This window comes from Myotis daubentonii, chromosome 10 (genome assembly GCF_963259705.1).
Source record: "Myotis daubentonii chromosome 10, mMyoDau2.1, whole genome shotgun sequence".
NCBI classification, from domain to species: Eukaryota; Metazoa; Chordata; class Mammalia; order Chiroptera; family Vespertilionidae; genus Myotis; species Myotis daubentonii.
The window spans coordinates 73,320,046-73,332,975 of NC_081849.1; positions in this window are offsets into that span (position 1 = coordinate 73,320,046).

Genomic DNA, 12,930 nt, shown 5'->3' on the forward strand with positions numbered 1-12,930 from the left:
CGGCTGAAAGGCTTAGAAAAGACAAGAGAATGAAAGCCGGGTCTCAGTGGGACGCTGCTTCTCTGAGAGACAGCGACCATGCCCACAGCCATGCCTTTATTTTATAGCAGAAGCTACGAGGCAAAGTAAGGGCGTGACCAAGATGTTTACAACATTCTCCTGGGTTTCAATCCTACTCAACTACATGCACCTGAACTCTATCAAGCCTACATCACTCAGGCACGTGGGGCCACATGTTCGGACCATAGGTTCAAGCTTACAACTACAGCTGTTGGCTATAATTGTGCTGGGAGGGCCCTGCCCTCCAATCTGGGACTGGCATGTGGCAATGAGAGGACTGTGCCCTCTCATCAGTCCAAGGCTTGAACCTGTCCAAAACACTGTAGTGGCTCCCCACAATAAAAGTGTTAATTCTGTTTCTTTGTTATTAATGTTGTGGTCCCACCCCATAACAAAGAAACAATTTCCAGAGGACGAGGCCCAGGAATCAGGATTTTAAAAAGATTCCCAGGTGATTCTAATGTGCAGCCAAGGTTGAGAACCACTGCTATAGATAATATTAACACATTGTTTGCGGGTAGTTTTTATTGCGCGCTAACAGGTGGCACGGGCCATTTTTGCTAATTTTTTGCGCAAATGTCAATGTTCAGTAAAATTACGATAACTTTAGTTTACATATTTATATGTTACACGCATTCTACCGCTAGTCTATAAAAAACATATTAATACGTGTCCCGCGCTCTACTACCAGTCAACGTAAAACATACAAGTAAAACGTATAAATACGTTTCCCGCATACAGTGTGTTAAAAATATATCTAAACGTGCAATTCTTTGTCCAAAAAATGAGCATGTTCAAAAATTAAATGAAGAAAATTTGGATATACTCAGTGGAGATTTTCACACATATTTGAGTGATGATTCCATTGATTCCACAGATGATGCTGAAAAGGTTTATTTTCCCATCAAATTTCTTAATAGTATTACTCCTTTGGTAATGCCGTGTCATAAATTAAAATTGAAAGTGGGTGCAATCATTGTGCTATTGAGAAATCTCTATAGTAAATGGGGTCTTTGTAATGGTACCAGATTTATTATCAAAAGATTATGACCTAACATTATCAAAGCTGAAGTATTAACAGAATCTGCAGAGGGAGAGGTTGTTCTGATTCCAAGAATTAATTTGTCCCCATCTGACACTGGCCTCCCAGTTAAATTGATTTGACGATGGTTTCTCGTGATGACTGTTAATAAATCACAAGGACAAACTCTAGACAGAGTAGGCATATTCCTACCTGAACCTGTTTTTGCACATGGTCAGTTATATGTTGCTTTCTCTCGAGCATGTGATGTTACAGTTAAAGTTCTAAATACTTCACAAGGGAAATTAGTCAAGCACTCTGAAAGTGTTTTCACTCTTAATGTGGTGTACAGGGAGATATTAGAATAAGTTTAATCACTTTATCAGTCATTGTTTGCATCACTGTTGTTTTCATATCATGTTTTTGTCATTTTTATATCATGCCTCTGTTGTTGTTATATCCTTTTGTTACTGTTTACTTATTAATAAATTTATATATTATTTTCATATATATTTTACTAATTTCCTTTCTTCTCTCACACTTCTATTATAGAGAAAGGGCAAATAGCAATATTAAAATATCTCTGCTAATTAATTCCCTTTTTAAAAAAAATATGTTTTATTGATTTTTTACAGAGAGGAAGGGAGATGGATAGAGAGTTAGAAACATCGATGAGAGAGAAACATCGACCAGCTGCCTCCTGCACACTGAGGATGTGCCCGCAACCAAGGTACATGCCCTTAACCAGAATCGAACCTGGGACCCTTGAGTCCACAGTCTGATGCTCTATCCACTGAGTCAAACCAGTTAGGGCAATTAATTCCCTTTTAATGTGCATGAATTTCATGCACTGGGCTACTAGTTTTAATATAAACCGCTATTCTTCTCTTGGTCCTTTTAAAAAAGTTTTCTTATAGAATTGATTATTGGGAAGTGTTTTTCTTTTCAGATTAAATCTGACAGCACTGCAAAAGACATAGTGTAGAGCAGGGGTCCTCAAACTATGGCCTGCAGGCCATATGCAAATACAAATATTGTATTTGTTCCTGTTTTGTTTTTTTACTTCAAAATAAGATATGTGCAGTGTGCCTAGGAATTTGTTCATTGTTTTTTTTTAAACTATAGTCCGGCCCTCCAATGGTCTGAGGGACAGTGAACTGGCTCCCCTGTTTAAAAAGTTTGAGGACCCCTGGTGTAGACTTATATATCCTCTCCCAACCACCTTTTGGTTCAGTTCCTAAAAGGTTCATAAATATGTCACTGGAAATTTTATTCATATTATGTTTTTCTTCTCTGAGTCTTTTTATGTTTATTACCTGAGGCATAGAATTAATACCTTTATTTACCCCTTATTGCCTGCCTTGCACAGTAAAGCACTATTACTGACATGTTTACTTATTCAGTATCTACTTTGCACCAATTGCTATTCTAGGTTCTGGGGTTACAATGGTGATGGGAAAACTCATGTTCTTTCTGCTCTCATAGAGTATACAGTCTAGGTAGGAGACAGAAATTGATCAAATATTGGATTATGAACCATGGAAAGTGATGTGAAAGAAAGATATGAAGCTTCGATAATGCTTAAAAGGTGAGCTTAACCTGGAATGGTGGTTCTAAGAATGCTTTCCCTGAGAAAGTAATGTTTGAGTTAAAATTTGCAGTAGGAATAGGAGTTAACTAAGTAAACTTGGGGAGAAGAAAAGATTGTTTGGAGGAGAAAGAAGACTTTATGCAAATGCTTGAGGCAGTACTGAACATGGCACATTCCCCTATGAGGGAGAGTATTGAGAAATGAGGTGGGAAAGAGGGGCAGGGTTTACATTGTATACAAGATGTTTATTTTGGTCTTAATCTTTAACACAATTGGAATCTATTGACAGGCTTTTAAGCTAGGAAATTACATGATCATATTTAGGTTAAATTAAACAAAAATCAATTTGCCAACAGAGTAGAAAATTGAATGGAGGATATGAAGTTAAAAGGTTATTATAGTGATTCAGGTGAGAGTTGGTGGTAGATTGGACTATGGTAATAAGAGAGGAGATAAAAGAAATTGATTCAAGGGATATTCAGAAGGTAACATGAACAAATCTTTGTAATGATTTATAGATGGAGGATGAGCAAGTGGTGGGTGGCAAGGACAACTCCCAAGCTTCAGGTTTGCTCAGTTGAGTAGATTTTGGTGCTGATATATTTACTGAAATAAAAAACACCACAGATGAGCTAACGGGGGAATAGATCATTTTTCATCTTAGGATGTTTGAGTGGAAAGTGCCTCTGATACATGCAAACAAAGATCTCACATAGCTCTCCTCATCCAGAGCTCAAAAGAGAGAGGCCCAGAATAGATGCACACTGAAGATATATGGGATTTTAGCTCTGGGTGTGTTTGAGATTTGCCGGGAGCCGGTCCATGCTTGCTGTTTCAAGGGACCTGGCATATATGGCATACTGTTCTTAATATGTTTTCTCACCTTCTTGGCGCTGTGTTTTAACGAAGGTCTCTGAGAAAGGTTGTTTTCCCCAGGTAGGGATTTTCCCCTGAAGTTAGGGAGGGAATAAAACCCCTCAACTAAGTGCCAGGCGGGTAATTAATCCCTTTAACTACGAACAATCATGCTTAAACTACATAATCTTTTCTCCCTGGAATGGAGATAAGAAACGCCCTAACCTTTGTAATAGAGATTGATAGGATTGAATCAACTGGTATAAATACAGTTGTAACAAGACAGAAACACTCAGAACTTAGAACAGAATCAAGAAGACAGAACCTACACGGAGCCTAGAGACAGAAGAACTTCGCTGGAGAGAGCATGCCGGAGGATCCTGGAGAGGGACTGGCCTCGGAGCCTAGAGACAGAGCCTAGCGGGAGAACATGGCAAGGGATCCTGGACTGAACCTGACTACAGAGATTGGCAGGAGAACCTGACTGGAACCTGGACACTGAACCTGACTGGAGAGCCTGGACAGAACCTGGCTGGAGAACCTAGCGAGGGGACATGGCTACAGAACCTCGCTGGAGATCCTAAGCAGAACCTCTCTGGAGATCAAGACCAGAACTTGGCTGGAGATCCTGGCTAGGCTGCTGATCAACTGAGTGCTGTCTCCGTGTCATTCCTTCTTCGCCGACTCCGTCCACGCCTTTGGGGACCCCTGGACCTGCTGGGGTTGGACCCCGGCAGAGATTGTCTAAGGAGGTAGTCTAGACTCCAGCGAGCCTACAACTGAGCCTTGATGAACTTAAAGGCAGCATAGAAGAGGATGAGCCAACAAAGAAGACAATGAAGTAGCAGCCACAAACAAAAGAGGAATATCAGGAGTGCACAGAATCATGTAAGCCAAAGGATAAGCATGTTTAAGGAAGGGATCAGTCATCATTTTGGCTGCTGATTCAAGAAGAGGATCAAAATATTTATTGAATCTTTTGGCAAAAGATTAGTAGTAATCTTTATGAAAATAGTTTCATAGTTTGGTAAGAGAAAAAGTCAGATAGGAATATGTTGGGAAATTGGTGGCCGGTGAGGAAACTGTTGGAAATGTAACTAATTTCTTTATGGTGAAGTGGAGTCTCCAGAAAAGGAAGTGGATTTAAAATATTTTTCTTGCCCGGCCAGTGTGGCTCAGAGGCTGAGCATCAACCGATGAACCAGGAGGTCACGGTTCAATTCCCGGTCAGGGCACATGCCTGGGTTGCAGGCTCAATCCCCAACAGGGGGTATACAGGAGGCAGCTGATGGCTCAATGATTCTTTCTCATCATTGATGTTCCTGTCTCTCTTTCCCTTTCCTTTCTCTCTGAAATCAATTTTTAAAAATTAAATTTTCTTTTCTCCATTTTTTTCTTTTTTTGCTTTCATTCCTTATTTAAAAAGAAAAGAAAAGCAGGTATGGTTATATGGAATAGAAGGTTTCAGAAGAGACCAATAAGTTAAAGATCCTGAGGAGACAAGAAGTAATAAAAAAACTTAAGGCTGCTAACACAGGAGAGTGTGGAATTCAAAACCTTGGAAGACTTGGAGAGTCATTGCTCTCACAGTCTCATGTCCTCTCAGTTATGTCTTAGGACAGGTATGTCTTCAAAGTACGGTTCAGGTGGATGTATGTCAACGGCTGTTTTTGTCTATTGTTTTTGGCTCAGTGAATGATAATAAAATTAAGCAGAGTCATTTAGGTCATTTGCTCTTGACATCATTATTCTAACATTACACACACAGTCTTTTTTTTTTTTAATATATTGTGGCATGTGCTTTGAAGGGCATGAGGTCCTTCCTACCAAGGACTCTTTGCCAATGCTGTTTTATATCTCCCCTAGCTCTCTGTGTGGGATTCAATGTTTTGCCTAAAGTCTGGTTCACGTCGCAGATAAATGGGGAAGATAAGGTACAGGCAGTTCTTACTTCTCATCATTGCTGCTGACTCATCTGCACCACCGGTACTTCATATCTCTCTGTTATCCTGCATGAAGTGTTTTCTGCATAGGTCCAAATGGTAAAAACCAACAGCATATGAACAGTAATACACGTGACAGTCAAGAGTTTATCCTACCTCAAGGTGATTAAATACATGATTTTCAGAACACATTACATCTAAAGATGAGCTAATCTGTATCTGAAGGTTGGTATCCCATCTTTCCTCAGCAGCAAGAAATATAAAGGTCCAGTCCACATTAATCAGATAAGCCATTCTAGAATTAAGCAGGAAAAAAAATGCTTCTATCCTGTGTGTGTGTGTGTGTGTATGTGTGTGTATTATTTAGTGATATTATTCAGCTAAACAAAGGTGAAAAGCTAAGAGAAAGACAGTGTGGGATAAAAGAAAAGATATAACCAACCTAGTAATACAATTACTTACACTTCTTAAAATCATTTTTTAAAAAGGAAATCTCAGAATTTTCAGCAGGCCTAGAAAGCAGTAATCCAAATTAAAAGGAAAAGTCAATGTTCTTCAAGAGTAACTTATATGTAATATCTAGCATAAGTAGAAGCTGGAATTCATTTATAATTATGCATAAAAAAGCTATTTATTCTCTATAAGACAAATTCAAAGCAATCCAAAATGCTAGAAAAACAAAAAAGCTATACAAGAAAGCCAGAATTCAAATATACAATCTAAAATGTATAAGACTTTTTAATAATTTGTAGAAAGGAAGAAAGGAGAATCTTTAAAACCTTGACTTCAGAACATACTCTTTTGAGTGGCACAGGGGCCACTATGTTGGTACTATACAGAAGAAAGGCACACGTGGTGACACTGCTGCTTTTCTACAAAAGAAGGGCAGCTCTTCCCTTCAGCCACCGCTTTCCCCGGAAATTCTCCTTCCCTGAGATTGACAGCCAAGGGGAATCATTATCCTTTGCTGGTTCCCTTAATACATATTTGTAAAAATCCTTTCATTAAACTTTCTTCGACAACTCTTTTTAAGCATCTACTAGTACCCTGCCATCAAAAGAAAGAGAGTAAGACAATACTTTATTTATTTATTTATTTTAAAATTCTTTTTGAAAGTATTACATATGTCCCCCTTTTTCCCCCATTGTCCTCTCCCAGCCTGCCCCCGCCCCCCAGCCCAGGTCTTCATCCTCCCTATTGTCTCTGTCCATTAGTTATGCTTATATGCATAGAAGTTCTTTGGTTGATCTCTTACCCCTATCTCCCCTTGCCCACCCTCTCCAGCCTTCTCTCTGAGGTTTGATGGTCTGTTCGATACTTCTATGTCTCGGGATCAATTTTTGTTCATCAATTTATGTTGTTCATTATAGTCCACAAATGAGTGAGATCATGTGATACCTATCTTTTCTCTGACTGGCTTATTTCACTTAGCATAATGCTCTCCAGGTCCACCCATGCTGTTGCAAATGGCAAGAGTTCTTTATTTTATATATATATAATTGATTTCAGAGAGGAAGGGAGAGGGAGAGAGATATAGAAATATCAAAGATGAGAGAGAATCATTGATTGGCTACCTCCTGCACGCCCCCTACTAGGGATTGAGCCCACAACCCAGGCATATGCCCTTGACCAGAATTGAACCCTTCAATCCGCAGGCTGATGCTCTATACACTGAGCCAAACCAGTTAGGGCAGTTCTTTATTTTTTACAGCAGCATAGTAGTCCATTGTGTATATGTATCACCATTTTTTAATTCACTCATCTGCTGATGGGCACTTAGGCTGTTTCCGAATTTTAGCTATTGTAAATTGTGCTGCTCTGAACATAGGGGTGCAGATATTTTTTCTGATTGGTGTTTATTATTTCTTGGGTGTATTCCTAGAAGTGGAATTACTGGGTCAAACGGGAGTTCCATTTTTAATTTTTTGAGGAAACTTCGTACTGTTTTCCACAGAGGCTGCACCAGTCTGCATTCCCACCAGCAGTGTATGAGGGTTCCCTTTCCCCACATGCTCTCCAGCACTTGTTTGTTGATTTATTGATGACAGCCATTCTGACAGATGTGAGGTGTGACCTCATTGTCATTTTGATTTGCAGCTCTTGGATGATCAGTGACTTAGAGCATGTTCTCATATGCCTCTTGGCCTTCTGTATGTCTGCTTTTGAGAAGTGTCTATTAAGGTCCTTTGCTCACTTTTTGATTGGATTGTTTATTTTCAAGACAATACTTTAAATTCTATTTAAGGAGAAGATTTTAGTAAGAGACCCAGTGAGCCTGAAGCAAGCTCTAGTGGAGCAAAGAAACAAAAGAGTGAAAGAACCCCCAAAGAACAGCTACCTGACGTTTTTATGGAAGGGGACCCTCCTTTCAAACAATAACATTCCTCCATCCCTTCTCCCCATATTCAGTCAAAGAAAGAGCTGAGAAGCTAGGACTTAAAACCTCATAGGATTCCAAGAGGGTGGTGGATTAGATGGAAGCCACACTGACCTTCTCCCAGGACCAAACTGGAATTACAACTAAATATAGAAAAAGCATTCTGACTACCCAACGGAAGACTAGCTAGAGCGAACCCTTATAACCAAGGACATAAAGAGGAGGCTGCATCAAGACTGGTAGGAAGTATGGAAGTGAAAGAGGGTTGGCTGGGCTTCCACAGGCAGCAGCTGAAGTTTTGGAAGAATATCTCAGGTGCAGGAGGTTCTCCTGAGAATTCTGGTGTCCAGACCCCAAGCTGGGCTCCCCAGCCCAGAGCACCAGGACTGGGAAAGGTGCTCACATAACATCTGACTGTGAAAAGCAATGGGGTTTCTGTTCACCAGGGAGAGAGGGCTAGAAATGCAGGCACCCGCTTAAAGGGCCAATGCACAAAATTTCATTTGCAGTCACTCACCTTGGGCTGGGGCACAATGGACTAGAGCTGTATGAGGAGAGTCTGGGGTTGGTGGCTCTGTAGGAAGAGCTGAGAGGACAGCACCAGGATCCTGTGCTGTCATTCCCCATAATGCAGAAGCCATCTTTCTCATCTGTACAGAATTAGCATAGGGAGAAGCAACAGTCCCACCTGTTGGAATCCCTCTCACCCCACCCTATGGAGTCTACACCCTGATGAGGAAGGACTATAGCTGGAGGCTCATTAAGTGACGGAGCCTAGGAGCCTAACGGATAGTCTATGGACAGAGGTGAATCTCTGGGTGCTTTGAGTCTTTGCCTGACCTGCTCCTGTGCCTGGATTAGGAAAAGCAGAACTGGGTGCACAGCTAGGTCCTTTCCACATGCACCAAGGCCCAGCAAAGGGAGCTATTGATAGCTCCAAACAGGTTGCTCAGGGCCAGTCACAGACGGTGTCTGATATTGACCTGTACCAGAGGCCCTCTAAAGAGGCCGAGAACCAATAAACTCAGTGGCCAACAGAGCGACAGAGCAGGATCCAATAAACTTCACAAGCAGCATATTCACAGGTAGATCTTGGCAGGCACCAAACACTGCTGAGGCAAATTCCACTTTGTATGACTGCACCTGCTCAGCAGCCTACATGCTGTGTTGGGGGTTGAGCCTCATTGTCAGCAGACTGAGCGTTAAGCCCATGCATGAATGAGCCAATAGCAATTAGGAGTCAATTACAACAGGGGGGGCCCACACAATGCACACAAGGGACATTCTTAGAGCACCCAGCTCATGTGATCAGGGAGACAGCACCGCTGGGTCCCACAGGTCATGTACTACATAGGTCACCATAGTAGATCTACCTAACACATAGAAACAAACACAAACAGACAGTCAAAATGAGGAGACAAAGAAATAGGCTTCAAATGAAGGAACAAGAGAATTATCCAGGAGAAGAGCTAAATAAATGAAGGTAAGCAATTTATCAGATATAGAGTTCAGAGTAATGATTATAAGAATGCTCAACAGCATGAAAAAAGATACTGAAACCATAACAAAGGACCAGTCAGAAATGAAGAATACCATATCTGAAATAAAGACAACACTGGAAGAAAAACAACAGAACAAAACAACAGCAGGCTTGTTGAAGCAGAGGATTGAATCAGTGACTTGGAAGACAAGGCAGAAAAAACACCCAATCAGAATAGCAAAAATAAAAAGACTTAAAATAAATGAGGATAATTTAAGGGACCTTTGGGACAACATGAAGCATAACATCAGCATCATAGGGTACCAGAAGGAAAGAGAGAGAACAAGGGATTGAGAACCTATTTGAAGAAATAATGTTTGAAAGCTTCCCTAAGGTAGTGAAGGAAAAAGACATAAAGGTCCAGGAATTATAGAGAATCCCAAAGAAGATGGATACAAAGAGGCCCACACCAAGACACATCATAATTAAAATGCCAAAAGTTAAAGACAAAGAATCTTAAAAGCCACAAATGCAAGTCAGTTATCTACACAGGAGCTTCCATGAGACCATCAGCTGATATCTCAACAGAAACATTGCTGGCCAGAAGGAATTGTTATGAAATATTCAAATTGATGAAAAACAAGGATCTAAAACCAAAGCTACTTTATCCAGCAAGGCTATCATTTAAAATTGAAGGAGAAATAAAGAGCTTGCTAGGCAAGAAAAAGCTGAAGGACTTTGTTACCACCAAACCAACATTACAAGAAATATTAAAGGGCTTGCTTTAAGAAGCAAAAGAGAATAAAAACAAAGGAACATAGTAAAAAATAAAATGACAATTAATATGAACCTATCAATAATCACTTTAAATGTAAATGGCTTGAATACTCCAATCAAAATTCATAAAGTAGCAGAATGGTTAAGAAAACAAGATCTATGTATAAGCTGTCTTCATGATATCCACCTCAGAATGAAAGATACACACGGGCTAAAAGTAAAAGGATAGAAAAATATTTGATGCAAATGGAACAGGAAAAAAGAGCTGGGATATCAATACTTATATCTAACAAAATAGACTTTAAAAACAAGGCTAAGTAAGACAAAAGGGGACACTACATAATGATAAAGGAATCAATCCAAGAAAGAGATATGCACTCAACATAGGAGCAGCAAAATATGTAAAGAAAATCTTAATGGGCAGAAAGGGAAAGGTTGACAGTAATATAGTTATAGTAGGGAATTTTTACACCCCATTGAGATCAATGGATCTTCCAGACTGAAAATCAATAAGGCGACATCAGCCTTAAATGAAACAGTACTTCAAATGGATTTAATTGATATCTTCAGAGCATTCCACCCCAAAGCAGCAGAATATACATTCTTTTCAAGTGCACATGGAACATTTTCTAGAATAGACCACATGTTAGACTTGGACACAAACCACGTCTCAATAAATTTAAGAATATTGAAATGATCTTCTCTGACCATAATGCTATGAAACTTGAAATCAATCATAAGAAGAAAACTGAAAAACACACACACAAAAACATGGAGGTAAAATAACATTTTACTGAACAATTAATGGATTAACAATGAGATCAAGGAAGAAATCAAATGATATCTTGAAACAAATGAAAATGAGGCCACAACAACTCACAATCTGTGAGACACAGGGAAAACAGTCCTTAAAGGGAAATTTATAGTATTATAGGCCTATCTCAAGAGATAAGAAAAAGCTCAAATAAATAATTTAACTTTACATTTAATGGAACTTGAAAAAGAACAACAGACAAAACCCAGAGTAAGGAAAAGGAATGAAATAATAAAGATCAGGCTAGAAGTAAACAAAAGAGAGTCTGAAAAAACCCCCACAATGATACAAAAGATCAATGAAACCAAGTGCTTGTTTTTTTAACAAGATGGACAAACCTTTTACTGGACTCATGAAGAAAAAAAGAGACAGGACCAAAATAAATAAAATCAGAAATGAAAGAGGAGAAGTAACAACCAACACCAAAGAAATACAAAAGGATTGTAAGAAAATATTACAAACAACTATGTGCCAACAAATTGGGCAATCTAAAAGAAATGGCTAAATTCCTAGAAATATACAATTTTCCAAAAGTGAATCAGAGAATCTGAATAGGCGGATTACAACTAGTGAAATTGAAGCAATAATAAAAAACAACAACACAAAACGCCCAACAAACAAAAGCCCTGGACCAAATAGCTTTACAGGTGAATTTTACCAAACATTCAAAGAACTAGCACCTATCCTCAAACTACTCAAAAAAATTCAAGAGGAGGGAAGACTCCAACCTCATTTTACAAGGCCAGCATTATCCTAATCCCAAAACCAGATAAAAACATGACAAAGAAAGAAAATTACAGACCAGTATTCCTGATGAACATAGACGCTAAAATCCTCAACAAAATATTAGCAAACTTGCCCTAATCGGTTTGGCTCAGTGGATAGAGCGTCGGCCTGTGGACTGAGGGGTCCCAGGTTCGATTCCGGTCAGGGGCATGTGCCTGGGTTGCGGGCACATCCCCAGTAGGGGGTGTGCAGGAGGCAGCTGATCGATGTTTCTCTCTCATCGATGTTTCTAACACTCTATCCCTTCTCCCTTCCTCTCTGTAGAAAATCAATAAAATATATTTTTTAAAAAATTAGCAAACCAAACCCAGCAATACATTAAAACGATAATACACGATGATCAAGAGGTATTTATCCTGGGGATGCAAAGTTGGTACAATATCCACAACACAATAAATGTGATATACCCCATAAACAAATTGAAGGGTAAAAACCACATGATCATATCAATAGATGCAGAAAAAGCATTTGAGAAAATCCATCACCCATTTATGGTGAAAACTCTTGGCAAAGTGGGAATATACCTCAATGTAATAAAGACTATGTAAAGCAAACCCACAGCCAACATCATACTCAATGGGCAAAAACTGCCAGTATTCACCTCAAGATCAGGAACAAGACAAGGATATCTGCTTTCACCACTCTTATTCAACATGGTTTGGAAGTCCTAGCCACAGTAATCAGACAAGAAGAAGGAATAAATGACACACAAATTTGAAAGGAAGAAGTAATACTATTATTATTAGCAGATGACATGATATTTTATATAAAAAATCCTAAAGATTCCACCAAAAAGAAAAAAAAACACTATTAAAGTAGTTCAGTAAAGTAGCAGGATGCAAAATAAATATTCAGAAATCAGTGTCATTTTATACAACAATAATGAACCATCAAAAGGGAAACTAAAAAAACAATCCCAATGCCAATTGCTTAAAAAAGAATAAAATACCTAGGAATACATTTGCGTTATGCTTTTAAAAAAATATATTTTAATTGATTTCAGAGAGGAAGAGTGAGGGAGAGGTAGAAACATCAATGATAAGAGAGAATCAGTGATTGGCTGCCTCCTGCACGCCCCACATTGGGGATGGAGCCCACAACCTGGTAATGTGCCCTTGACTGGAATAGAACCTTGGACCCTTCAGTCCGTAGGCCGACATTCTATCCACTGAGCCAAACCAGCTAGGGCAGTGGTCGGCAAATCGCGAGTCGCGAGCCACATGCGG